The 27901-nt window shown below is 54.3% G+C and overlaps 1 protein-coding gene and 1 long non-coding RNA gene across 2 annotated transcripts in view; one reads left to right on the top strand and one right to left on the bottom strand.

Annotated features, from left to right (window-relative positions):
• Positions 1-19479, bottom strand: part of LOC144724010 (uncharacterized) — a 94643-nt gene extending 75164 nt beyond the window's left edge. Inside the window, 1 exon segment of the mRNA XM_078602833.1 lies at positions 18862-19479. The gene's annotated coding sequence lies outside the window, so the exon portion shown is untranslated.
• Positions 19480-22007: 2528 nt separating this feature from the next.
• LOC144724168 (uncharacterized) lies at positions 22008-27304 on the top strand. The gene is made up of 2 exons (XR_013586446.1): positions 22008-22539; positions 26912-27304. It is a non-coding gene; the product is annotated as an uncharacterized LOC144724168 (long non-coding RNA).
• The last annotated feature ends 597 nt before the right edge of the window (positions 27305-27901 follow it).

Below are 27901 nucleotides of genomic sequence, written 5' to 3'. Positions count from 1 at the left end.
TGTTGGTTATGAGCGGGAATCGAACTCGCGTCTCTGGGTTCTCAGCACAGCATGCGCTAACCACTGCACTACCTTCCCTACACACGTGTACACAAAGACAAAGATCTCCCCCCCCCCCAGTATGGCCTTAACAAACTGTAGGGACAAGTGCTGTCAGCGAGTATGAAGACCGGAACGGCACACGGGGGAGGTGGGTGGCCAGCACCACGCCCGGCCGCCAGGTACTCATTTGAGGCTGAATCGACCTAGGCTACGCCCAAGACCAATTCAGATATTCGATGTTGGCCGTGAGCGGGAAACGAACTCGGGGTCGTCGCGCAGCGCGCCGACCGCTGCGCCACCGCTCCACGTAAATAAACACGCAGAGCCCCGGAAAGCGTTTAAGAGCCCGCTGCAAGTGCCGCAGCGTTAAGCGCAAACAACACAAAAGCTCGACACAATTAGCCAATACCACAGCGTGGGGCCATAAAAGGCGACGCAAATATATAACCGGCGACGTTTCGGGCAATGGCCCTTCATCATGGGCGAGCACCCATTAAGGCTTGCCCGGCGCACGAGGGAGGGTGGCCATCATCACGCGCGGCTGAATTTTGCATCTCCAATGCTCGAGTCTTACACAGCGCACACGGAGCGGGGGGGGGGGTGCGAGGTGGGGGAGGGGAGAGGGAGGTAAAGAGGGACGGGGGTGGGGGGTGTGAAGGGTGGGGGAGGGGTGCAGGGGGGGGATGTAGAGGGTAGGGGATGAGTAGGAAGGTGTTGGGAGGTGCAGAGGGGGGTGAGGGGAGGGAGGTAGAGGGGAGGGAGGATGCAGGAGAGGGGGGGGGGCTATATGGGTATATGGGGATGTAGAGGGTGGGGTGGGTGGGGGAGGGAACAGAGAGCGATCATGAGGAATGGAGTGTGAAGCGATGGGGTGAAGGTTGAGGGGAGGGGATGATATTGGAGCGAGCCACGCGAAATCACATCCATAATCATCATCACTTACAGCCAGCTGTCACCCGCTGTGGAACGAGGGCATCGCCACGCCACGGCAGTCAAGAGGATGTGTTTGACCATACTTCACCATACTGGTCAGGGGGGGGATTGCCGCAATCCTGAATTCCCCCTGGCCCCATCTCGTCCGGTTCATATGTCACTCGCCACTGATGTTAGCCGCTGCCAGGAATTGAACTCAGGTCGCCAGGTTTTTATCCTGTAGTGTGGCGTGCTAATCACTGTGTCACCAACCTCAGTGAGTCTCAACGCTCCATCCTGCAGGAGGATCCTGCTACACTGGTATGCCGAGTGATGCATGTTGGTTCTGTGCGGAAAGAAACCCGAGAAAACCCACCACGTCTACGAGTGGGTAGCGCTCAGAGCTCCGCACAGATGGATTCACGAATCCAATGCTCGGCTGCCATATCCCGGCCACATCATCATCATCGTCATCAATTATCCCTCCAGTTAAATGATCACTATTGTAATTGCCAGTTACTATCAGCAATATCATCATCATTCCTACGATGAGCCAGCACTGGAGAGACAAAGGCGGCCGTGCTGGCAACAACACGCCCTCGTGCGCTGTGGTGGTGCTGACAGGCTTATCACACTTGCCCCAACAGTCTGTGAAAGGCTATACGGGGGGGGGGATCTTTGTCTTTGTGTTATTACACAGCACAGCCCTGAAGGGATGTACAGCTGCTGGGACGCCTTATCTCCTCCCTCTCCCTCTCTCTCTTCCGATCCTACAGCGTCTCACTTCTCCCTCTTACATCTTCCCAATTATCTCCTCCTTTCTCTCTGCCATCGTGATATTATCTCTCCCGCTGTCTCTCTTCCCATTCGCGCCCATCTCATGTATCTCCTCCTCTGATGCATCCGCTCTCTTCGCTGAATACATCTCCGATTGATCTCTCCTCTTGTTTTTTGTATCTTCTCATTATCTCTCTTCTGCCGAACGAATCTCCCGTTTGTCTCCTGTCCCTCTCTCTCTCCCTCTCCTCTGTTTCCCTCTCCTGAATAGATTTCGTCTCGGTCTCAACCATCTCCTATCTCGAATGATCCCCCTCCTTTTCGACGCTCTATTTTATCTCCCTCTCTCCCTCGTATCTCTCTCAAATAGTTCTCTGCTTATCTTCTCCCACCCCCCTCTCTCTCTCCACTCTCCCCATTCTCTTCCCCTCCTCTCCCTGTGTGCTCCTCTCCCCGTACCGTTTTATCTCTCTTCTGCTTCGTCTTCATCTCATCTCTCCTTCGCACACTCCCACTCGATCCTCTCCCAGTGGAGCTGCCGAGCGCGCAGGCGGTGCAACTGCACAGAGCCACATGCCAACCACACCGCTCTCTGCCCTCCTCAGCTCTTTCCCTTTCTCCTCTACCTTCTCACCTACTCGCTCTCTCTCTCTCTCTCCGTTGTGCTCTCTCTCGCCACCCTCTCTCTTTCTCTCTCTCCCTACTCTCCCTACTCTCTCTCTCTCTCTGATTTCTGTCTCCCCGTGTGCCGCCTCTCTCATCTCATCTCCCACCATCATCACACTCATCATCCTCCTTCTCCCCTCGCTCGCCATTGCATAAGCGAGCTCACGTTCAAAACAAGTAGCACTGTAGTGATGATGACACACGCAGCAGCAGCTGATGGCGATGATGATGACACTAATGCTGCAGCTGATTATGATATTACTCCTACTACTGACTGATAATAATAATGCTGATGACTGCTATGCTGCTGATGAAAACGCTGCTATAGATGATGATGATGCTGATGACACTGCTGCTGATGATGACACTACTGCTGATGACACTGCTGCTGATGATGATGATTAGGTACACACTGTATATATCAGCTCATGCCCCGAAGCGCATGAAGGTTTCTTCCCGGCGGGCAAACCCCTCCCCCCTCACCCCCCACCACCCCCCTTCGACGAACCCCTCCTCACCCCGATCCCTTCGGTGGCTGGGCATGCGGGCTACATGACCCCCCCCACGACCCCCTCCTCCTCCTCCCTCCCCCCTCCTCCCTCCTCCTCCTCCCTCCCCCCTCCTCGCCACACCCAGCCTCACCCCTCTCGAGCACCACTCCCCGCCACACACAACGACGGCACGACCCCCACCCCACCCCCCCGGACACCCCACACCCCTCCCCCCCTCCTTATGAGCCCCCCCTCCCCCCCTTTTCCACAGCGCTCTCTTCACTCTTCACCAATTGCGATGGGCAGGAGGGGGATGGGGGGGGTAAATGACACCTGCAGAATGTAGAGGTACATTCTATGAAAAAGTGGGGGAGGGGGTGTAGCCCCCCCCCCGCCTATCCCTCCCCCTCCCCTCTCACCCCCCGCTGTACCCCTCCCATCCCTTGCTGGGCACATCACCTCCAGACCCCTCCCCAGCGCCGCGGACCCTAAAAATAGGCGAGGTGAGGGGAGGGGGGGCTGGGGTGGGGTATTGGGGGGGGGGGGGCAGGAGGGGGGCTGGGCTGGCCTGGGGAGGTGGGGGGGGCTGTGTACTGTGCCCCTAGAAGGCTCCACTCAGGCACTGCGCACACGGGCAGATAGAAAGCCGTGGAAGTTCCCGGCTCGTCAACACCACGGGGGGAATGGATTCGAATGCCCTGGTCACCAGGGGATTCGCATTTCAGCCCGGGTCGGTGTGGGTCGATAAACTCGTGGTGGTGGTGGTTGTTGGGGAGGGGGGGATTTCTCCGCTCCCGGCACACCACATCCAGTATAGCTCGTCTCGCTATGGCCTGTGGCTATCACACACACACACAGCGTGCCACATACTCCAAGCCTATTCTTAGGTTTTTTCGGTAAAGTCACGTAGGTAAAAAATTAAAATTAATGAAAGTAAAATAAAAATAAAATAAAAATCACGACGTTTCGGAGGCAACACAAGCTTCCGTCTTCAGGTGGAACCGTCACAGCACGATAGCTGTATAAACACTTGATTTTTATTTTATTTTTATTTTACTTTTATTAATTCAATTTTTTTTTTTACCAACGTGACTTTACCGAAAAAAAACCTAAGAATATGAATCCTTGCAGTTACGAAAGCTTCAAATGTAGAATACTCCAAGTTTATTGAGCGACCCCGGATTATATGCGGGGGAGAAATTCACGAACGTCACTCAGGTGTTCTCGGCCACCACCCCCTCTCCGACATTAAACAACAACAAGCACACACGCACGGCGTGGTGAAGTATGGGTTTTTGACAACCGTGGAGAAATCGAGAAATCCGCGACATCGATACGAGTCCGTAATTAATTATTCCCGGCAGTCGTCATTGCTTGGTGCAGCGGGTCTTCGATTAGTCACGCATATCGCTTAATTGTTAATATCGATTATTAATATCTCACGATTTGTGCTTCCATTGAATCTTTGCGTGAGAATCAATGACGCTGTCTTTCCGACAGACCTGTTCTTCAGCTGAGGACGGCTGCTTGCGTTGTGGCCGAAACGTCGTGAGAATTTTATTTTATTATGTTTTATTTTTATCATTTTATTATTTCCCTTCTACGTGACTTTACCGAAAGAACCAAGAAAGCTTTAAATCGAAAGAATCAATTAATGTTTTTGTTCTATTTCAATATTATACAGCAGTGCGGTTACGGTATATGGAAACCCTGCAGCCACTAGAGGCCGCTACAAATATCATCCAGCGCCCCTCTATGCTCGACCTGCTGGAGTTCTAGATCACAAATATCGATACACATTCATGCACAGCCATGTGTCAATCCACTGCTGGATGGATGAGGACTTCCCCCCACGTCGTGTCGGTTATGGGGGTTGTTTGACCAGACTCCACCACTTCATAATCAACGTTTTTGGGTTTAGATCGCGTTATTTATAAATGTGTCGTAACCCTCCACCACCCGACACGGCCAATCAGTAAAAAAAGTGTCACATTGACAAAAGACACCGGTGTGTTGAAGCGTGAAACCACAACATTGTAAATGTTGTGGTTTCACATAGTAAATGTTGTGGTTTCACGCTTCAACACACCGGTGGGCTAAAGCAGTGAACTATTTGTCTTTTGTCAACGTGACACTTTTTTACTGATTGGCCGTGTCGGGTGGTGGAGGGTTACGACACATTTATAAATAACGCGATCTAAACCCAAAAACGTTGACTATGAATAATATTGGTCGCGAAAGCCTACGTGTTAATACTTCACCACGCTGGTCAGTGCGGGTTGGTGAATGGGGGGGGGGGTGACCAGTTCAGATATCAATCGCCACTTGCTGTCAGTCTGTCTCCCCGTGTGATCCCTAACGTGTGTGGAACTTCTCTGTACGAATGTATATTGATCTTCTTTCGCACCGTACGTAGCCAACCGTGTTAATCGGAGGTGCGGCGGAAGGACAACGAACTAAATACACGAAAAAATCGGTTCTAAAGAAATGCATTTTGTCAATCTAGATGATGATGATGATGATTTTAAATTGCATAGCTCCGGTGGCTTCCGAATGTCGAAAGGGGAAGAGCGTTCCAGACGGCCGCAGAAGCGCATCCGAAAGCGCGCAACGCGGTGACCACGCGTCTTTGTTTGACGGCTTAGCCCAAACGCATGCATCTCCCCCACGCTACCCTGCGTTAAAGTGAAACTCAACACCATTCGTCAAACGTGTGTGTGTGTGAGACAGGTGACGTTTCGGGCAACGGTCCTTCTTTGAAGAAGAAACAACGTCTTCATTTGTAGGTGCTATGAAGAAGGGCCATTACCCGAAACGTCGCCTGTTAAATATATATTTAAAGCCCACACAGTCGTGTTATTGTCGAATGTGCGCGGTTTTTTGTTCAATTGTGATTGTGCATCACTGCCAACGCAGCAGCAGCTGCACCACCACCACCACCACAATGATTTGCTTGCTATTGAAAACAACATAGAATCCCGAACCCTCCACCGTTTTTGTTTGTTTGTTATTAGTCTATGGCGAAGATATTGAATCGATGTTGCATCGATTCATCGACGCGCATCATCACACCACTCGCCCACCAGCCCCACTGGCCAGTTGAACACGTGGCGATGGGACGGCTCTGCGAATCTCTTTGCCGCCTTCAAACTCACGTGATCGCATTCCGTGCATTCCGCACGGACGCACCTTCCAAATTATACGAACAAAAATAATAACGACGACGTTATAATTTCGTAACATCACACGATTTCATGAAAATAATAATAATAATATTACCTTTTCTTTATGCAGGCAAAACTTTCAATGAGTCTCAAGACCCTCTCTCTGTTTCAAGGTGGGTCCTGCTACATTCAGATGGTTGGCTAGAGTTTGGTTTCATGTCAGAGGAGGAAACCAGAGAACCCGGAGACATCCGAAGCTCCGCACAGATGGATTCAAGAATCTGAACCTTTATTTAGACTGGAGGAATCCGATAAGCGATGAAGCTCTTTTCCACAAATGTCAAATGTGCTCCGCTACCACCTGTACTGCCACAGAGCAGTCCTGGCCTACAGTACCTGGTATTGCCAAGCAGTATCCCATCCAAGTACTAACCAGGATCAACTTTGCTTAGCTGGCGCGATCCGATAATATCGATCCTGATCAGTGATTTGGTCTTCAAAAGTCATCACCTTGGGCGGGTGTGGAGGCGCAGTGGTTATCGCTGCGCATTGAACCTGGGTGACCCGAGTTCCAATTCCAGACCACGGCTCCCGTCAGTGGCGAGTGGTCTCACAGCCCCGTCCACCCCTTCATCAACCAGCACTGACCAGAGTGGTGAAGTATGGTAAACAAAAAAACAAATCCCCTCCAAGACTTATATGGCATGGTGAGGCCTTCATCCATTGGTGGATTTGCGAATGGCTGGAATGTGTAGTGAGAACCTTTACAGGTGTACAGCAACAAGGTGCTGGATGCAAACGCAAACGCGGTGTTCGTAATTGTGGGGGAGGGGTGGTGGGCGCTGCCTCCCCCACCTCCTCTATAGAAGCCCCCCCTCCACCCCCTCCCCCCGCCTCCTCCCCCCTCCCCTGCCTCCCTCCCCCTCCCCCGCCTCCCTACCCCTCCCCCGCCTCCCTCCCCCACCTCCCTCCCCCTCCCCCACCTCCCTCTCCCCTTCCCTGCCTCCCTCCCCCTCCCCCGCCTCCCTACCCCGCCCCCCTCCCCCACCTCCCTACCCCTCCCCCGCCTCCCTCCCCCACCTCCCTCCCCCTTCCCCGCCTCCCTCCCCCTCCCCCCGCAAGCATCCCACCCACTCCCTCTGCCCCATCAGCACCCCCCCCCACCCCCCCAATGCACAATCTCTCAGGCACATAGCGACTCGCAGAGACACAGGTGGACACGGGGAAAGATCCCCCGCGTAGCCTTTCGCAGGCTGTTGGGGCAAGTGCTGTTGGCGAGCGCCTATGAAGACCGGCACGTCACACGAGGGGTTGCAGGAAAAGACCGCACGCACGCACGTCCCGGCAAAATGTCAAACTCCGTACAAGAGGAGAAATTGTGAAATTGCGCCTCAGTGGCTGCCAGTCAAATCACCCATTTTCTTCCAAAAAAAAAAAGTCCCTCAAATTTGAGAAAAATTGATCGCCCATCGAATTTGTTGCGCGGCTCACGGGACTCGGGGTCGCGTGCAATCGATCGCAAACACTCTGAGCTCTGTAGAAAATATAACCCCCCCCCCCCGTCAACCCCCCCCCCCACCCCAAAAAGTAAGAAAAATGTCACGAATACCAGAACGCTCCCTTGCGAACGACGCCACGCAGACTCTTTGACAGCTGCCCGCCTGTTGGGATGGCTACACTTTCCACTCCGTTTTGGATCTGGTAGGTTTAACCCCTCACGCGGCCACACGTTCAGCTCTTACAGGGTGGTTTGGTGGTCTAGACAAGGCTGAGAGCGTTGCGCACGCAATGTGGCGGTCACTCGGCATGCACGCAAGGTGGTATGCACGAGAGCCGGTCGTGCCCTCCTGAGATCTGTGTGACCAGCGCACCTTTGGCATGTTGTTACATCTTTTGAGTTGGTGGTCTAGACAAGGCTGAGATCTTTGCACCGGCAATGTGCTCATCACATCGCAAGCACTCAAGGCGCGCCTGTGGATGGAAGTCGTCGCCCTCCCGGTGTCTGTGAGCAAGCACTCCTCCGTGTGGTTCATTGGAATCGTTTCGAGTCGTCGAAACATTTTTCCATGTTTCGACGAATAAAAAATAACGACGCCCAGTTTGAACGCGCCGCCGCTAAACGCGTGCGGGAAGCGCGTCTCCACCACGCAGGATGGAGGCGCATAGGGTGAAGCGTCTTTGGAGGTTTGGGGGGAAGAGAGGAGGGCAGGTTACCGAGACGGACGCTTATTGAGTGGCTGGCGACCCAAAATCAACTTGAACTCATCGCACAATTAGCACGGTTGGCTACGTACGGTGCGAAAGAAGTTCAACAGACGTACAAGCGACACCGCCACCACTGTCATCTCGACTGCTACGACCATTACAACCACTCTTGCCGTGTTTACAACCGCTCCCATCGCCGATGCCACGAATAACAGGACCACCACCAACCACTACTACCATATACAAAGATCCTCCATATAGCCTTAACAGACTGTTGGGGCAAGTGCTGTTAGCGAGCACCTATGAAGGCCAGCACAGCACACGAGGGGGTGGGTGGCCAACACACGCCCGGTCGCCTTTGTCTCCCTAGTCGCGATGTTTACACATCGCACCGGGTACTCATTTCAGGCTGAGTCGAGCTAGGGGAAGCCCAGGACCGGTTCAGATAATCGTCGCTGATTGTTGACCGTGAATCGGACCCGGGTCGCCAGGTTCGTAGCGCACCGCTACATCACCGCTCCCCCACCACCACCAACACACCCCAACCATCAACACCCTCAGATTCATCGCCTATGAAGCCACTGTGTCTGCTCTCACCACGAACAGCGCGCACCATCCTCATCGTCAAAACCGCTCCCATCGCCACCACCACCATCACCACCGCACGTACCCACAGCCCCTCCCCCTCGGCGTGTAAGGAACCCGAAATCGTGAGCAACATGACTAGGGAGTGCACCCTCCCCCCTCTCATTCTTCATTCTCATCTCTCATCATCCTCAATTCTCCACCCCCCCCCCCCTAAATAATGAACACTATCTTTATCCCCTTGCCCCTGTCACTCACCCCCCCACCCCCCCATCATCCGCTCCCCCCATCACTATCATCCCCTCCCTCGCCTCCCTCCCCCCCCAACCTCCCCATCATCATCACCACCACCAACCCCTAGGACCTCCCTACACCCCAATGACTTCCACGCCCATCTAAGCTCCCATCATCATCATCGCCATCATTGTAATCCCTCGCTCCCTCATCATCCCCACCCCCCGGTTCCCCATCTCCTCCCCTGCCGCCAGCCCCCCACTACCCCCCACTACCCCCCCACTGCCCCCCATGCCAAGTGCAGTGAGCTTGGCTTCAAGGCACCGCCTTTTATGCACGCAGTTACGTTCCGAACGTGTGCAATGTGGCGCCTCATCGCTTACATGGGGTGCCAGTGCGCGTGTGTGTGCCAGTGTGTGTGTGCCAGTGCGTGTGTGTGTGCCAGTGTGTGTGTGTGTGCCAGTGAGCGTGTGTGTGTCAGTGCGTGTGTGTCAGTGTATGTGTGCCAGTGCGTGTGTGTGTGCCAGTGTGTGTGTGTGTGTCAGTGCGTGTGTGTGTGTGCCAGTGTGCGTGTGTGTGTGCCAGTGCGTGTGTGTGTGTGTCAGTGTGTGTGTGTGCCAGTGTGTGTGTGCCAGCGTGTGTGTGCCAGTGCGTGTGTGTGCCAGTGTGTGTGTGTGTGTCAGTGCGTGTGTGTGCCAGTGAGCGTGTGTGTGTGCCAGTGAGCGTGTGTGTGTGTGCCAGTGAGCGTGTGTGTGTGTGCCAGTGTGTGTGTGTGTCAGTGTGTGTGTGTCAGTGCGTGTGTGTGCCAGTGAGCGTGTGTGTGTCAGTGCGTGTGTGTCAGTGTGTGTGTGTGCCAGTGTATGTGTGCCAGCGTGTGTGTGCCAGTGCGTGTGTGTGTGCCAGTGTGTGTGTGTCAGTGCGTGTGTGTGTGCCAGTGTGTGTGTCAGTGCGTGTGTGTGCCAGTGAGCGTGTGTGTGCCAGTGAGCGTGTGTGTGTGTGACAGTGCGTGTGTGTGTGTCAGTGCGTGTGTGTGTGTCAGTGCGTGTGTGTGTGTGACAATGCGTGTGTGTGTGTCAGTGCGTGTGTGTGTGTGCCAGTGTGTGTGTGTCAGTGCGTGTGTGTGTGCGCCAGTGTGTGTGTGTGTTAGTGCGTGTGTGTGTGCCAGTGCGTGTGTCAGTGCGTGTGTGTGCCAGTGTGTATGTGCCAGTGCCTGTGTGTGTGGCAGTGCGTGTGTCAGTGCGTGTGTGCCAATGTGTGTGTCAGTGCGTGTGTGTGTGCCAGTGTGTGTTTGTGTGTGTCAGTGTGTGTGTGTGGCAGTGCGTGTGTGTGTCAGTGCGTGTGTGTGCCAGTGTGTGTTTGTGTGTGTCAGTGTGTGTGTGTGCCAGTGAGCGTGTGTGCCAGTATGTGTGTGTGTCAGTGTGTGCCAGTGTGTGTGTGTGTCAGTGCGTGTGTGCCAGTGTGTGTCAGTGCGTGTGTGTGTGTGCCAGTGTGTGTGTGTGCCAATGCATGTACACGAGTGTGTATATGCCAGTGTGTAGTGTGCTAGCGCGTGTCTGTGTCTCTGATCTCCTGATTGGGGCTAAAGCGGTTATCTGGGCTAAAGCGGTTACTGGGGCTAAAGCGGTTATCTGGGCTAAAGCGGTTGTTGGAGCTAAAGTGGTGATCGAGGCTAAAGCTGTTATCGGGGCTAAAGCGGTTGTTGGGGCAAAAGTGGTTATTGGGGCTCGTGCACCACCCAGCCAGCCGGGCGGGCGCGGAGATTCGGAGGCGGCGTGTGTGCGTGTTGTGACACTGCGTGACTCCGATGTCAATTCCAGGCGGGAAAAAATGTGAAGGATGGTTTCAAACTCCGCGAAACACGAGCTCCTCCGGCGCTCTCTCGGGAGACGGATGGAGAGCGAGCGAGTGGGCGAGCGAGCGGGCGAGCGGGCGGGCGGGCGAACGGGCGAGCGGGCGAGCGGGCGGGCGAACGGGCGAGCGGGCGAGCGAGCGGGCGGGCGAGCGGGGCGAGCGAGCGGGCGGGGCGAGCGATGTAGATTCTCACGACGAAGATGTTGTTCTTCTTTCTCAGAAGGGAGAGAGAGGAGAGCGCCGCTGCTGTTTGAGACATCGTTGACCACCGGTGTCACGGCGGCTATCGCTGTGGGCACCGTGACCACCCCGTGTGGGTTGCGATCCCGGGCCACGGCTCACGTCAGTAACACCCCCTGCACCCCCCCCCCGCTTCTTGACGCAGCAACCCGCACAGACTGCCGTGGGGAAGTATGCTCCAACCACCAACCCCCCACCCACCCCCCCCGCTACGACCGGCATGGCGTGCAGGAGGCATTCACCAGAGCAGTAGATTGACAATGGGCGACTGTAACTTATTATGATTTTAATATACTGTACCGTACGTACAAAATGACGTCGAAATGCTACGTGATACTTTTTAACGAGTATAACTGCTCTGCTTCAAACGCACGTGTGGGTGGGGTCGGGGGGCGGGGCAAGGGGCCCAGAAACCGGTTCAGATATCGCTCGTCACTGATGATAGCCATGGGCAGGAATCGAACTCGGTTTGCCGGGGTTCGTGGTGCGGTGCGCTAACCACTGCGCCACCGCCCCCCCACCCCCCGCCAGGTGGCTGAGCGAGTGGCTCGCAGTCGTAAGTTCAAATCCTCGTTAAAGGGGAGGAGGGGGAGGAGGGGGGGTGTTGACGTTGCCCATCATCCATTCCTCCGGATGGAGGGGGGGCAAAGGTCGATAAAACGATCACCAATGTGTGGAAGTCAACAGTGGCTAGTCGCATGGATTTGTTCACTTGGCCCCGCCACATGAACGTGGAATTTCCACGACCGGCTCAGATCGCGTCGACGAAGTTAACTGAACTGTTTTAACTATTTGTACTTGACCCCACTGAGCTATGTAGCTCTTTTTCAGGAGCGACCTGGCGATCGCAAGAATGATCGACCAACGAAGTGGCTTATCAATTTCACCGGTGGAACTTCATCGGAGCCAAATGACTCTAAACGCGTGACGTCGATTCTAAACGTGGAGGAGGAAGAAACCCCGAGGACCCGGAGAAAAATTCACGCGACCACCGAGAGAGAGACACCGCAAACTCCCAAAATACACAACAGGCACCAGAGTCGGGATCGAACCCACGACTTCCTGTACACCAGGCGAGGTAGTTAACATCTCATAGCCACCGTGATGATGATGATGATGAGAGAGAGAGAGACACCGCAAACTCCCAAAATACACAACAGGCACCAGGGTCGGGATCGAACCCACGACTTCCTGTACACCAGGCGAGGTAGTTAACATCTCATAGCCACAGTGGCGCCCCTTTTAGCCACGTGCCGGGTTTTTACTCGAGATCTCACCGGCAGGATGAGGGAGGAGGGGGGGGAGACTGATGGATTGCCACAAACCTGAGCCCATTAATTCCCCGTTAACTCTTCCTCCGCGATAGAGATCCCAAGCGTTCGGGGAGAGACGGGGCCCCAACCGAGCTGCCTAACCGCCTCCACCCGCAGCAGCAACCGCAGCGACCGCGTGCGCAGCAGCGAAAGCAACAACAACAACAGCAGCAGCGAAAACAACAACAACAGCAGCAGTAACCGCTGCAACTGGAATAATTGCAGCAACCGCAGCAACTGCATAACTACTTACACCGCAGCTCTGCCACAGGGAAACACATCAGCACCACCACCACCACCACGAGCATGACATCCACGAATTCAACCACCTATAGTCACCACCACAACCACAATCACCAAGATTCTTAGCGCAACCACAAATTACAGCGCTACCACCACCACCACAAACAGTATCACCAAAATCACGTGCAATCACTGCAATTGCCACCGCCATCACTACCACCACCACCACAACTAATATCACCACCACAACCACCACCACCACCACCACCAACGCCATCACTACCACCACCACAACCACAACCAATATCACCACCACAACCACCACCACCACCACAAACACCACCATCACTACAACCACCACCACCATCACTACCACCACCACCACCACAACCAATATCACCACCACCACCACAACCAATATCACCACAACCAATATCACCACCACGACCTTCACGACCAACCATACCCACCGTGATCTCTGCCACCACCCCACTCACTGCCCACACAGCCCAGCGATTCGTTAACCTGGGGAGTGAGGTGGGTGGTGGTGAGGAGAGGGTAAGGCGAAGTGAGGTGTGGGGTGAGGTGGGTGAGGGTGGGGTGAGGGTGGGGTGAGGGTGCGGTGAGGTGGGTGAGGGTGGGTGGGTGAGGTGGGTGAGGGTGGGGTGGGTGAGGTGGGTGAGGTGGGTGACAGTGGGGTGAGGTGGGTTAGGGTGGGGTGAGGTGGGTGAGTGTGGGGTGGATGAGGTGGGTGAGGGTGAAGTGGATGAGGGTGGGGTGAGGGTGGGGTGAGGGTGGGGTGAGGTGGGTGAGGGTGGGGTGAGGTGGGTGAGGGTGGGGTGAGGGTGGGGTGGTTGAGGTGGGTGAGGGTGGGGTGAGGGTGGGGTGAGGGTGGGGTGAGGGTGCGGTGAGGTGGGTGAGGGTGGGGTGGGTGAGGTGGGTGAGGGTGGGGTGGGTGAGGTGGGTGAGGTGGGTGACAGTGGGGTGAGGTGGGTTAGGGTGGGGTGAGGTGGGTGAGTGTGGGGTGGATGAGGTGGGTGAGGGTGAAGTGGGTGAGGGTGGGGTGAGGGTGGGGTGAGGGTGGGGTGAGGTGGGTGAGGGTGGGGTGAGGTGGGTGAGGGTGGGGTGAGGGTGGGGTGGTTGAGGTGGGTGAGGGTGGGGTGAGGTGGGTGAGGGTGGGGTGAGGGTGGGGTGAGGGTGGGGTGAGGTGGGTGAGGGTGGGGTGAGGTGGGTGAGGGTGGGGTGAGGTGGGTGAGAGTGCGGTGAGGTGGTTGAGGTGGGTGAGGGTGGTGTGAGGGTGTGGTGGGTGAGGTGGGTGAGGGTGGGATGGGTGAGTGGGGGGTGAGGTGGGTGAGGGTGGCGTGGTTCGAACTGTGGCGATAATTTATGTCCGACTCCGTGAAATATGAAATGGGGTGACCCCTAGAATGTAAAGGGGTCTTTGGCAATTAGCGAACCCTGCCGCCCATTCGTGTACAGCACACACACACCACGTGGATAAAACAAAGACACAAATTCCCCATATAGCCTTTAACAGACTGTCGGGGCAAGTGCCGTTCGCGATCACCTATGCGAAGGCCGAAACGGCACACGAGGGAGTGGTGTGGCGAAAACCACGCCCGGCCGCCTTTGTCTCCCCAGTGGCGATGTTTACACACCGCACCAGGTACTCATTTGAGGCTTAGTCGACCTAGGGGAGGTCCACGACCCGTTCAAATTAACGCCACTGTTATTGGTCGTGAGCGGGAATCAAACCCGGATCGCCGGGTTCGTAGCCCAATGCACCAACCACTGCACCACCGCTCCTCACTGCAGACACACTGAGCTATGTAACTCTTTTTCAGAAGCGTCCTGGCCACAAATGACAGCCCGTTGAAGTGGCTTATCATCATGTGAAAATGTTTTGCGGCAAACGACTCGAAACGCGTGTTCGCTCTCAATGTGGAGCTAAAATCCGGAGCCCCTGGACACAAATCCAGGGCGAAAACATGCAAACTCCAAACATACAGGGTCGGGATCGAACCCACAACCCCTGCAAACCAGGCGAAGTAGGTGACATCTCACCACCCACAAAGACACAGATCCCCCTAATAGCCTCAACAGACTGTTGGGGCAAGTGCTGTTGGCGAGCACCTATGAAGGCCGGCACGGCACGCGAGGGGGTGGGTGGCCAGCACCACGCCCGACCGCTTTTGTCTCCCCAGTGGCGATATTTGCACACCGCACCGGGTACTCATTTCAGGCTGAGTCGATCTAGGGGAGCCCCAGGACCGGTTCAGATAATCGTCACTGGTGTTGGCCGTGAGCGGGAATCGAACCTGAGTTGCCGGGTTCATAGCGCAGCGTGCTAACCGCTACACTACCGCTCCCCACACGTACACACACACGTACACACACACACGTACACACACACACGTACACACACACACTCTGACGCACTGGATTCGCTTGGCCAAGTTAAATCTCCGAGCTGAGATTAGTGACTCCACACGACACCGGGCAAAGGGAGTCATCCCCAACGCTGGGATCCGACACACACAAAAGACAAAGATACCCCGTGTAGCCTTCACCGTCTCTTGGGGCAAGTGCTGTTAGCGAGCCGCAGCTATGAAGGCCGGAACGGCACATGTGGGGGTGGGTGGCCAGCACAACGCCCGACCGCCTTTGTTTCCCCAGTGGCGAAGATTTTTACACACCAGGTACTCATTTGAGGCTGAGTCGACCTAGGGGAGGCCCAGGACGGGTGTTGGCCATGAGCGGGAATCGAAACTCGGGTAGCTGGGGTTCGTAGCGCAGAGCCCGAACCGCTACACCCCCCCCCCCTACGCACACACACACTGTCACTTTCACACTCTCACACACACACTCCCACGCTCTCTCCCTCCCTCTCCCCACTCCCTCTCACACACACCCACGTCCCCACCCTCTCTCCCCACCCTCTCGCCCCCCACCCCACTCCCCTCGGCTCCCGACTCTAACCCCCCCCCTCGCTTGCCCAGTCACCCAAATGAGCCGCCGGCATCAGCCCTGGAAGAACGGCAGTCAACTGCGACACTGGACTTACACAGAGACCCATAGACTTACACAGAGACCCATAGACTTACACAGAGACCCATAGACTTACACAGAGACCCATAGACTTTCACAGAGACCCATAGACTTACATAGAGACCCATATAATTACATAGAGACCCATAGACTCACACAGAGACCCATAGACTCACACAGAGACCCATAGACTTACATAGAGACCCATAGACTTACACAGACACCCATAGACTTACACAAAGACCCATAGAGTTACACAGAAACCCATAGACTTACACAGAGACCCATAGACTCACACAGAGACCCATAGACTCACACAGAAGACTCATAGACTCACACAGAGACCCATAGACTCACACAGAGATCCATAGACTCACACAGAGACCCATAGACTTACACAGCGACCCATAGACTTACACAGAGATCCATAGACTCACACAGAGACCCATATACTTACACAGAGACCCATAGACTTACATCGAGACCCATAGACTTACACAGAGACCCATAGACTTACACAGACACCCATAGACTCACACAGAGTCCCATAGACTCACACAGAGTCCCATAGACTCACACAGAGACCCATAGACTTACACAGAGACCCATAGACTCACACAGAGACCCATAGACTCACACAGAGACCCATAGACTTACACAGAGACCCATAGACTCACATAGAGACGCATATATTTACACAGAGACCCATAGACTTACACAGAGACCTATAGACTTACACAGAGACCCATAGACTAACATAGAGACCCACAGGCTCACACATAGACCCACCGACTTCTAACCATACCTCCACTTAGCACCGAGACCCAACGATGTACAGCACAGACCCGTAGACTGACAGACATCACCGCAGCTATGAAGTGGACAGGCGTTGCAACTCTATTAACCGGCTAAAGACGCCGGTTCATGAGGATGAGGGGGGGAGGGGACGGGGTGGAGAGGGCATTTAATCCCCAACACCAGGGACCGTGGCACGCCGACTTTGTCGGTCTGAAATAGTTAATGTTATTCCTGCATGTCTGCTGATCATCATGTAATGCGTGGGTGTGTCTGTAACACACACACACACGCGTGTGAGTGTATGCACACACGTGTGTGTGTGTGAGTGTATGCACACACACGGCGATCCGAGTTCGATTCCCGCTCACGGCCAACACCGGTGGCGATTATTTGAACCGGTCCTGGGCCTCCCCTAGGTCGACTCAGCCTGCAATGAGTATCTGGCGCGATGTGTAAACACCGCTACTGGGAAGATAAAGGCGGTCGGGCGTGGTGCTGGCCATCCACCCCCTCGTGTGCCGTTTCGGCCTTCATAGGTGCTCGCTAACAGCACTTGTCCCAACAGTCTGTTAAGGCTATACAGGGGATCTTTGTCTTTGCACACGTGTTTCCCTGCATTATTTAATCCGCCCAAGCTCCCAATCGGAAGGTTGCAAGTTCAAATCCTAGTCCCTCAACCCATCATCCCTCCGGGTCGAGAAAGCGAGTACCATGTGTTTTTTACGATGTATACTTGTCCCCGACAGAGGAATGTGGACATTTCCATGACTAGCTCAGGGATGCAAACAGTGAGTTTTTGAATGTCGAGATAAATAAAAACAAGGACAAGATTGTTATTACATCATAAACATTGGTGACGTAACACAAATACAAAGATTCCCGTATAGCCTTTAACTGACTGTTGGGGCAAGTGCTGTAAGCGAGCACCTATGAAGGCCCGGCGCGGCACACGAGGCGGGTCGGGTGGCCAGCACCACGCTCGACCGCCTTTGTCTCCCCAGTGGCGATGTTTGTACACACTGCACCAGGTACTCATTCGAGACGCATACACACCCATGGGTACGCACACACACGCACACATCGACACAGTCACACACACATCGACACAGTCACACACACGCACACACATCCACACAGTCACACACACACATCCACACAGTCACACACACACATCCACACAGTCACACACACGCACACACATCCACACAGTCACACACACACACATCCACACAGTCACACACACACACATCCACATAGTCTCACACACACACATCCACATAGTCACACGCACGCACACATCCACACAGTCTCACCCACGCACGCGCAACAACCATCACCGGTCAATCACCGAGAAGTCGCGGTGACGTCACAATGGTTTGTGCCAGGCTAGGTGCACTTTGATGCAACGCGGAGTGGCGCATGAATTGACGACTGTTTCAGAAGACTCTCGAAATGAGATTCAGGAATTTACGCGAACACACAAAGACAAAGGCCTCCCGTATAGCCTACACATGCTGTTGGGGCAAGTGCTATGAACGAAAACCTTTGAAAGCCGGCACATGGGGCCATACCCACACACACATACACACACATACACACACATACACGCATCTTTTGTACATTAAATGCACACCTTTGTTAAACACAAAGACAACAATCCCCCTCCCGATATAGCTTCAACGGACTTTTGGGGCAAGTGCTGATAGCCAGCACCTACACACCCACAAACACCTACACCACCCCCCACCCATACCACACACCCCCTACCCACACCCGCCAGACACACCCCCCCCCCCCACACACACCTCCACACACCCCCCCACACACACACCACACACACCCACACACACACCCCCACACACACCTCCACACACACCTCCACACACACCCACACACACACCTCCACACACACCCACACACACACCCCCACACACACCTCCACACACACCTCCACACACACCTACACACACACCTACACACACACACCTCCACACACACCTACACACACACCTACACACACACACCTACACACACACCTACACACACCCCCAACACCACACCTAGACACCCTCCACACACACACACCTACACACACCCCCACCCCCACACACCCACACAAAGACAACGATTCCCCATATAGCCTTAACAGACTGTAGCGGCAAGTGCTGTTAGCGAGCACCTCCACACACACAACCCCACACACACACCTCCACACACACCTCCACACACACCCACACACAGCCCCTACACACACACCTCCACACACACCCAGACCACACCCAGGACTCTCACCTGTATCATGAGCTTGGCTGGGCAGGGCTAGTAGAGGATGGGTGTGAGGAGTTCTCTCCAGCTCCTCGCGGCTGGGTTATCACCGGGTCCTCCTCCTCCTCCTCTCCACCTCTTCACCTCCACCTTCTCCTCCCCCGTCACTCGCTCCGCGGGATGAGTGTGTTGGATCGTATCGGAGTTAATATCGCACTCCCTTGCCGCGCGCGCGTGTCTCCGTGTGCGTGTGTTCACGTGCGTTCACGTGTGTGTATTAGTCATGTGTTTACGTTATGTGCGCGTGCGTTGTGTGCGCGCGCGCTCACTGTTCACACGCGTGTATGTCCGCACGTACGTGCGCACACACATTCATGCGTTCACACGCGCGCGTTCCATCCGTACGAGTTAACGGATGTGTAACGTCGTGCGTGTGCGTGTGTGTGCGTGTGCGTGTATGTGCGTGTGTGTGTGCGCACTCGCTTCTAAACACACCGCTCTTGGCGTTCCTCGGATAGGAAGAGTGAAGAGAGACAGAGAGAGAGGAGAGAGAACGTGAGACGAGTGAGTGAGAGAGACAGGGATAGCGAGACTGTCCCCACTCTCTCCTGCCTCTGTGTCTCTGCCCGGCATTGGTTCGCTGAGCAGTGGGGGGGCTGGATGGGTTAGGAGGGAGGGAGGGAGGGAGCGGCTGGGGAGGGGCTCGGGGGGTGGGGGCCAGAGGGGAGGGTGCTGGGCGGCGGTGTTGATGTGGAGGGGGGAAGAGGGTGGAAGAAGGGAGGGGAGAGGGAGGAGACGGGGAGGGAATGGAGGGGGTAGAGGGAGTGGGGGGGGTGTTGATGTGGAGGAGGAGGGGGGAGGGATGGAAGAAGGGAGGGGAGAGGGAGGAGACGGGGGAGGGGAGGGGGGGGTTCGAGGGCGGAGGGGGGGGTAGAGAGAGTGGGCGGTAGCCCTCTCACGTGACTGGGCGTGAGCGCAGGGTGGGGCTGTGGGTGGAGTCGTGGGGGGAACAGAAGATGACCCCAGTGGGTGGGGGGGGGGACGCAGGGGTGGTGGTGGGTGGTTGAGGAGCGGTGGCGCAGCGATTAGCGCGCTGCGCTAAGACCACAGAGAGATGTAACGGGTCCTGTGGCCACACGATCCCCTCGCTCGCCTCCTCCTTGTTGATAGTCGCTCGCTCACGGCACTTGCCCCCCTCCTCCCCCCCAACTGGAGGACCTCAGTTGGACTCCCGGCCACGGCCACCGTTCAATGGCGAATGATGTCTGACGTTGTTGGGTTTTGGGGGCTTTTTTGTGCCGAGGTCGACTCAGCCTCGAATGACGACCTGATGTCGTGTGCCGAGCATCACCGGTCGGGCCTCAGAGTGCACCTAGCCTGGCACAAACAGTGGTGACGTCAGCGTCACTCCGCTGTTGTCTTGGTGTAAGAGGCGCTACGTCCACTGGACAGGTGTCGACTGGACATCTGTGGCAAAGAGCTTTAAAGCACATCGGATTCCTCCTCCAGTATGAACACAGATTGTGATTCTGCGTGTGTGTATGACACTGTGTGTGTGTATGACACTGTGTGTGCGTGTGTGTGTGACACTGTGTGTGTGTATGACACTGTGTGTGTGTGGGTGTGTGTGAGACACTGTGTGTGATACACTGTGTGTGTGTATGACACTGTGTGTGTGTGTGCGAGACACTGTGTGTGCGTGTGTGTGTGAGACACTGTGTGTGAGACACTGTGTGTGTGCGTGTGTGACACTGTGTGTGTGTATGACACTGTGTGTGTGTGAGACACTGTGTGTGTGTGTGTGTGACACTGTGCGTGTGTGAGACACTGTGTGTGTGTGGGGGGAGCGGTAGTGTAGTGGTTAGCGTGCTGCGCTATGAACCTGGCGACCCGGGTTCGATTCCCGCTCACGGCCAACACCAGTGACGATTATCTTAACCGGTCCTGGGCCTCCCCTAGGTCGACTCAGCCTGAAATGAGTATCTGGTATCTGGTGCGGTGCGTAAACATCGCCACTGGGGACACAAAGGCGGTCGGGCGTGGTGCTGGCCACCCACCCCCTCGTGTACCGTTCCGGCCTTCATAGGTGCTCGCTAACAGCACTTGCCCCAACAGTCTGTTACGGCTATACGTGGGGATCTTTGTCTTTATCTTTGTGCGTGCGTGCGTGTGCGTGCGTGCGTGTGCGTGCGTGCGTGTGCGTGCGCGTGCGTGCGTGGCAATGATTGTGTATGCATGTGTAAGAGACGTTGAAGTGAGTGTGTCTGTGCGTGACAGAGGTCGACTCAGCCTCAAATGAGTACCTGGTGCGGTGTGTAAGCATTGCCACTGGGGAGACAAAGGCGGTCGGGCGTGGGGCCGGCCTTTATCGGTGCTGCTCCCTATCAGCACTTTCCCCTACAGTCTGTTAAGGCTGTACGGAGGATCTTTTTGTGTGAGACGCTGGGTGTGTGTGTGAGACACTGTGTGTGGGTGTGTGTGTGAGACACTGTGTGTGTAGGTGTGTGTGGGTGTGTGTGTGTGAGACACTGCGTGTGTGTGTGAGACACTGTGTGTGTGTGTGTGAGACACTGTGTGGGTGTGTGTAGGTGTGTGTGGGTGTGTGAGACACTGTGTGTGTGTGGGTGTGTGTGGGTGTGTGTGGGTGTGTGTGGGAGTGTGTGGGAGTGTGTGTGTGAGACACTGTGTGTGGGTGTGTGTGAGACACCGTGTGTGTGTGTAAGACACTGTGTGTGGGTGTGTGAGACACTGTGTGGGTGTGTAAGACACTGTGTGTGTGTGAGACACTGTGTGTGTGTGTGGGTGTGTGTGAGACACTGGGTGTGTGGGTGTGAGACACTGTGTGTGGGTGTGTGTGTGTGAGACGGGAGCGGTAGTGTAGCAGGTAGCGCGCTGTGCTGTAAATCCGGCGACCTGAGTTCGATTCCCGCTCACGGCCAACACCGGTGCCGAATATCTGTACCGGTCCTGGGCCTCCCCTAGGTCGACTCAGCCTCAAATGAGTACCTGGTACGGTGTGTAGTCAATATCGCCGCGGGGGAGACAAAGGCGGCCGGGCGTGGTGCTGGCCCACCCACCCCCTCGTGTGCCGTACCGGTCTTCATAGGTGCTGCTCGCTAACAGCACTTGCCCCTGCAGTCTGTGAAGGCTACACGGGGCATCTTTGTCTTTGTGTGTGCGAGACACCGCCTGCACGCGCGTGTTTACGGTACACCGAGTGTGAGAGTTTGTGCGGCACAATAAAGTGTGTATTCAAGTGTAAGCCATTGAGTGTGTGTGTGAGAGAGACACTGCCCTGTGAGTGTGTTTGAGACGTGTGTGTGTGTGCGCGCGACTCAACGAGTGTGTCCGTGTGTAAGAGGCCTTGAACGCGTGTGCAGTCTGGGAGAGTGGGCGCGCGTGTTTGTATCCGATACGAACCCGGCGACCGGAGTTGCTTTCCCGCTCACGGCCAATACCGCTCACGATTATCTGAAGCAGGTACCCAAATGTGGTGTACCCGGTGCGAACTGTGAACATCGCCCACCTCGGGAGACAAAGGCGTCCGGGCGGCGTGGTTCTGACCATCGACTCCCTCGTGTGCCGTACCGCACTTCACAGGTGCTCGCTAACAGCACTTGCCCCAGCAGCAGCAGCAGCCTCTTGAAGGCTGACAAGGGCGATCTTTGTCTCTTGCACGAGACGTTGAGCAGTGCGGGAGACACTGTGAGTGTGTTTGGTGTACACACACGCACACGCGCACGCACATACATACACACACATACATACACGCACATACACGCACATACACACACATACATACACGCACACACACACATACACGCACGCATACACGCACACACACATACACGCACACACACATACACACACATACATACACGCACACACACATACACGCACACATGCACACACACACGCACACACACATACACGCACACACATATACACACACACATACACACACGCGCACACACACACATACACACACACATACACACACATACACGTGTGTGTGTGTATGCGCGTGAGGTTATGGATGGATGAGACATTGAGTAGCGGGTTCGCGCGCTGCGCTATGAACCCGGCCACCCGGTGTCGAGTCCCACTCCCCTAGGTCCACTCAGCCTTGAATGAGGACCCGGTGCTGTGCGTAACCATCAGCACCGGTGGAAGACAAAGGCGGCCGGGCCTGTTGCTGCGCTGGTGCCGGCCTTCATAGGTGTTCGCTAACAGCACTTGCCCCACGGGTCCGTTCAAGGCTAGACGGGTGCTCTCTGTCTTTGTGTAGTGACAGTTTGCGTTCATTGTCCTAGACTGGATGATGTGTTTGAGGCGTGTTATTATTCTATTGTTGTGTGTGTGTGTGTGTCTTTGTGTGTGTGTGTCTGTGTGTGTGACTTTGTCTTTGTGTGCAGGGGTGGGGCATGGGGGAAGAGGGGGGGGCTATTCGGCCAGTCACTCGTGAGTGAAATTCCTTGCGTAACTCACTTCACTGATTCCACAGGCAACAGCGGCGTTTACCCCTGCACGTGTGGTGTGTGTCTGTGTGTTTGTCTTTGTCTGTGTGTTTGTCTTTGTGTGTGTGTGTTTGTCTTTGTGTGTGTGTATGTGTGCTTGTCTTTGTGTGTATGTCTGTGTGTGTGTGTTTGTCTTTGTGTGTGTGTTTGTCTTTGTGTGTGTGTTTGTCTTTGTGTGTGTGTTTGTCTTTGTGTGTGTGTATGTGTGCTTGTCTTTGTGTGTGTGTATGTCTGTGTGTGTGTGTTTGTCTTTGTGTGTGTGTTTGTCTTTGTGTGTGTGTGTTTGTCTTTGTGTGTGTGTATGTGTGCTTGTCTTTGTGTGTGTGTATGTCTGTGTGTGTGTGTTTGTCTTTGTCTGTGTGTTTGTCTTTGTGTGTGTGTGTTTGTCTTTGTGTGTGTGTATGTGTGCTTGTCTTTGTGTGTGTGTATGTCTGTGTGTGTGTGTTTGTCTTTGTGTGTGTGTTTGTATTTGTGTGTGTGTGTTTGTCTTTGTGTGTGTATGTGTGCTTGTCTTTGTGTGTGTGTATGTCTGTGTGTGTGTGTTTGTCTTTGTCTGTGTGTTTGTCTTTGTGTGTGTGTGTTTGTCTTTGTGTGTGTGTATGTGTGCTTGTCTTTGTGTGTGTGTATGTCTGTGTGTGTGTGTTTGTCTTTGTGTGTGTGTTTGTCTTTGTGTGTGTGTGTTTGTCTTTGTGTGTGTGTATGTGTGCTTGTCTTTGTGTGTATGTCTGTGTGTGTGTGTTTGTCTTTGTGTGTGTGTTTGTCTTTGTGTGTGTGTGTTTGTCTTTGTGTGTGTGTATGTGTGCTTGTCTTTGTGTGTGTGTATGTCTGTGTGTGTGTGTTTGTCTTTGTCTGTGTGTTTGTCTTTGTGTGTGTGTTTGTCTTTGTGTGTGTGTATGTTTGCTTGTCTTTGTGTGTGTGTATGTCTGTGTGTGTGTGTTTGTCTTTGTGTGTGTGTTTGTCTTTGTGTGTGTGTATGTCTTTGTGTGTGTGTATGTGTGCTTGTCTTTGTGTGTATGTCTGTGTGTGTGTGTTTGTCTGTGTGTGTGTGTGTTTGTCTTTGTGTGTGTGTGTATGTCTTTGTGTGTGTGTATGTGTGCTTGTCTTTGTGTGTGTGTATGTCTGTGTGTGTGTGTGCTTGTCTTTGTGTGTGTGTATGTCTGTGTGTGTGTTTGTCTTTGTGTTTGTCTTTGTGTGTATGTATGTTTGTCTTTGTGTGTGTATGTGTGTTTGTCTTTGTGTGTGTATGTGTGTGTGTGTATATGTGGGGAGCAGTAGTGTAGCGGTTAGCGCGCTGCGGTCCGAACCTAGCGACCCAAGTTCAATTCCCGCTCACGGCCAACATCAGTGACGATTATCTGAACCGGTCACGGGCCTCCCCTAGGTCGACTCAGCCTCAAATGAGTACCTGGTGCGGTGTGTCAACATCGCCACGTGGGAGACAAAGGCGACCGGGCGAGGTGTTGGCCACCCACTTCCTCGTGTGCCGTTCCGGCCTTCAGAGGTGCTCGCTAACAGCACTTGTCCCTACAGGCTGTTAAGGCTATACGGGGGATCTTTGCATTTGTCTGTGTTACTGCGTGCATACGTGTGCATACGTGTGCACACGTGTGGATGGGTAATACACACTGATGCTGCTGGGCCACTGGGGTATATGGCTGAACATTTTTGGAAATTAATTTGAGAATAATCTTGATTTGAAGCTTTCGGTAAAGTCACGTAGGTATGGGGCCGTCCATAAATGACGTCACGCACCTGGGGGGGGGGGTCAGACATTTGTAACGATGTGTGACGAGGGGGAGAGGGGGTTGAGAAATGTGACGTCATATCAAAATGCGCAACTTTAAATAAATATAGAATTGTTATAACAACACGAATTGTTATAACAACACTCCTACAACATCAGAGTGCAGCGCCATATTAAATACGCACTACAATGACAATAGTTTAAAGCGATTTGAAGCATGTTTTATTTTAAAAATGGAAATATGGTTTTGGGGGGGGGGGGGGCAGAGGTTTGTGACGTCATATTTGAGGGGGGGGGGGGGTCTGACATTTTGTGACGCCGTGTGACGACGGGGGGGGGGGGGGGGTAAAAAATCGTCCAAAATCGCGTGACGTCATTTATGGACGGCCCCGATATACCTACGTGACTTTACCGACAGAACTAAAGAGTATCATTTGAGAATCTCTTTTATCACGAGGCTCGTGCTGCTGCTGCTGCTGCTCCACTCGGACGTTTGGCCTTAAATCTCCATTGCAGATCACCACGCACACGAGAAGCACAACGCTCGAAAGCTCCGCACAGATGGATGCAATCCGCACACTCAGTGTCAGCGAGTGGACGGACCAGCTCTATCTGCGGACCGAACCCATCGCTTGACCGCCGCCTCCTGGCACATCGGGGAGAGAGAGAGAGAGAGGGTAGGGAGGAGGAGGGTTGCCCACACGAGCAGCACTTAACCAGGCTTTACGCTCCGAGATGCGATGCGATCGAGAGAGCAGCATGCCCGGAGACGTGGACGCAGGGCCACGTGGTGGGTGAAATCTGTCTCGTTAATGCGAAGGCGCTCGGCCAAATGGAAGTCCAGAGAGACGTGTGCGGAGCTGTGATGAATCCTTCATCATCATCATCAGCCATGGTCAATCTACCGCTGGATTGATGTCTTCCCCAAGCCATCACTATCATCAGCCATGGTCGATCTACTGCTGGATGAAAGCCTCCCCAAGTCGTCGCCATCTCTCGCGGTCGTGCGCCGCGTCAACTAATGTCGCGCCCGAACACCACGAGCTGGTCTCGATGGCTCCGCTCCATCTCCTCGGCGGCGGTGCTGAGCTCGGCCGAGTTCACTGCCCTTGCAGTTACGCGAAGCGTCCTGCGGCGTAGGCTCCGTTAAAAAAATAAAATCTCAACAAAATAAAAAAAAAGCGGATAATGTCTCACGGCATCACGAGGAGTGCTCCTCACGCAACCCCTCGGCCCAAGGGCCTTCTGGGAGTGTGTCATTTCAGCAGCAGACCTCTGTATCGGTTTCGTTGGTTCGACGGATCGAATGAGGCACACACTTTCCATACACACGGTATACGTCAACTAGCAGCACCGCACGTCCTTTGCACGTTACAGACCGTCCATCCTGTCCGTCCGTCCCGCCGCTCGCTCTGGGGCGTGACGTCCTGCCATCCATACAGCCAGCAAAACCTTTTTTTTTAATCCTTTACATTAAGTTCGCTTGCTTGCTTGCTTAGGACCGTGCAAATCTTTCGGTCGTTTTTTAACCCACTTCCCGTGAACCAATCGAGCTGACATTTCGCACACAGACTCGTTGTGTGTGACAATTAATGTTCGTGAAAATTTTTTTCCAAAATTTTACACTGTTTAGGACAAAAATATTATATGTAATTACCAATTGCTTAATGCTGCCATGCAATCATCTGACCCATAGGTGGCAGCCATCTCAAGCCAGAGGACGAGAGGACTCTAGCCGCCACGCATATAAAGGATTTATAGTGAAAAACTTTGTTTTTACGGGTTTTACTTGTTTGTTGCGTGTCCTGCTGTGTAGTACGATGCGGAGAGACGGGCATGCAGATTGGGGGAGGTGGGTGGTCGCCTTCTCCGTGTCCTTATTAGTGTAGTGACGTGGAATGAGTCACTGTGATTGGTCGACAATGGGATTGGGGGTAGCCGCCCGTTCTACCAGTTGGACACGTGGGCAAGGCACGAAGCCTTCTGGGGGATCCAGAGGGGTGCGGGCCCGAGGGCGGAGCCTGGCCACGCTGGGGAGGATAAAAGGACGAGCTCCCACTCACAGTCGGGGCTGCTGCGAGCTGGAATGGAACTCGTCATCGTGATCATCGCCCTCGTCAAGCTGTGGGTCTGGCAGCGTGTTGGCTGTCCCGATCCCGTGTGTGGTTATCCCCTGAGGCTGTGAAGGCCGGAATAAAGAGAGAGAGAGTACCTCCTCCTCGTGTCTGTGAATTCTTACACTACATTTGTATTCTCCACAACGCCGCCGATGATACCGTTGCCTTGATGGGGGGGGCTTCCTTCTCAGTCAACATAATGCCCGTGACTCACGCACCTTCTCAAATCCACGTCTTCCTTTACGGGGAGGTGGGGTGGGGGGGCGACGTTAAACTAAACTATTTAAAAAACTACTAAACAATTTTTTTTATGTTACCAGGCAAGGCAGACTGAGCTATACAGCTCTTTTTCCGAAACGACCTGGCCAGAAATGATAGCCCAACAAAGGGGCTCTTCACGTGGAAATGTATCGCAGCCAAATAGTCGAAACGCATGTTCATGACAAAGGTGGAGAGAAAAAACCGAAGGACCCGAAAAAAAATCCACGCGACCGTGGGGAGAGAGACACGCAAACTCCAAATGTACAGCAGGCGTCAGGATCGGGATCGAACCCACGACCTCCTGTATACCAGGCGAGGTAGTTAACATCTAGCCACCGTGATGATGGTGAGAGAGAGAGACACGCAAACTCCAAATATACAACAGGCGTCAGGATCGGGTTCGAACCCACGACCTCCTGTATACCAGG

The sequence above is a fragment of the Lampetra planeri genome, chromosome 19, assembly GCF_965212315.1.
Source record: "Lampetra planeri chromosome 19, kcLamPlan1.2.h2, whole genome shotgun sequence".
In the NCBI taxonomy this organism is placed as follows: Eukaryota; Metazoa; Chordata; class Hyperoartia; order Petromyzontiformes; family Petromyzontidae; genus Lampetra; species Lampetra planeri.
Note: the sequence above shows the minus strand (reverse complement) of the source record. Positions and strands in the feature narration are given on the sequence as shown.